Here is a 1,264-nt window from a genome sequence, read left to right on the forward strand (position 1 = left end):
TTGCCAGGCAGGCGCTTAAGCTAAATCCCTGGACCACTGTTGGGAGCAGGAGCCAGGGGTCCTGCAGTAACCTCAGCCTTCTAGACAAAGCATCGTGCTGATATTAAACTGGGAATAGCTTCAAAACATAAAAAATAGAAGTTTCTCATGGGCCCAAGAACATGTTTACCTCCTGGGCTGCACAACATAGAAGTTTCTCACGGGCCCAGGAGCATGTTTACCTTTGCTGTGTGCACAAGAAAGTGTCCTGAAGTGACTTGTACTGCTCTTTGTTTTGAAACATTATAAAAACTCTGTAGTCCTTCAATAAATTGCCTTTTGCCTCCTGAGCAACTGGTCTCCCTGTGTCTTCAGTGTCTCGCCTGACTCCTTCCCTGCAGCTGGCCGCAGCACCTGGCACCTGGCACCCAAACTTGGGGCTTGGAATATAAGCATTCGGAGCGTTTTTCCAGTGGAAGGAGAATCGAGAGTTGCGAGAAGACCACTGCTACAGAGGACCCGGGTAAGTGAAAAGTGAAAGTAGCAGGGAGTGGTATATAAGCAGGGATTGAGAATGGGTAACTCCCCATCATCAGAACGGGAACTTTTTGAACAAGTTATTTCCTCTTTGTTAAAGAGTAGGGGCATTCCTGTAGCTAAGCTTCAAATTCATCGGTTTGTTGATTTTGTGCATCAGGTTTGTCCCTGGTTTCCTGAACAGGGAACGGTTAATGTTGAGACTTGGAAAACAGTAGGAGAAAAGATTAAAGATTATTATTGTGCTTGGGGTCCTGAGAAGGTTCCTGTGGGTGTGTTTTCAAATTGGACTCTAAATAAGGACTGTTTAAAAGGGGACTCTGAGTCTAGTAAATGGGAAAAAAGAACTCGAGAAAGTTTTATAAGAAAAAACCAAATCCTCAGAGAATGTGGCATCCTCCTTATACCCCCCCCCCCGACCTCTGCTCTGCCACCACTCTCTGAGCCACCCTGTTACAAGCAGCCCAGCTAGCTCAGTCGGTAGAGCATGAGACTCTTAATCTCATGGTCGTGGGTTCGAGCCCCACCTTGTGTCAAAAGTTTGTACATGCAGGCATTGCCAATACCAGATCTAAATTTGCCTCTGCCACCATTATTCATTATATGGATGATATTTTAATAGCCCATCAAGATTCTGAGATGATTTTGCAAGTATATGCCTCTCTTCATCAGGATTTAACAAATAATTGGCTGGTCATTGCACCTGAGAAGGTCCAAACTTCACCTCCTTTTTCTTATCTAGGTTTTC

At 44.9% G+C, this 1,264-nt stretch overlaps 1 non-coding gene across 1 annotated transcript; it reads left to right on the plus strand.

Annotated features, from left to right (window-relative positions):
* The first annotated feature begins 978 nt into the window (after window positions 1-978).
* Trnak-cuu (transfer RNA lysine (anticodon CUU)) lies at window positions 979-1,052 on the plus strand. Its single transcript has one exon. It is a non-coding gene; the product is annotated as a tRNA-Lys (tRNA).
* The last annotated feature ends 212 nt before the right edge of the window (window positions 1,053-1,264 follow it).

This window comes from Cavia porcellus, unplaced genomic scaffold (assembly GCF_034190915.1).
Source record: "Cavia porcellus strain 051 isolate PalLab524CR breed Dunkin Hartley unplaced genomic scaffold, mCavPor4.1 scaffold_34, whole genome shotgun sequence".
Lineage (NCBI taxonomy): Eukaryota > Metazoa > Chordata > Mammalia > Rodentia > Caviidae > Cavia > Cavia porcellus.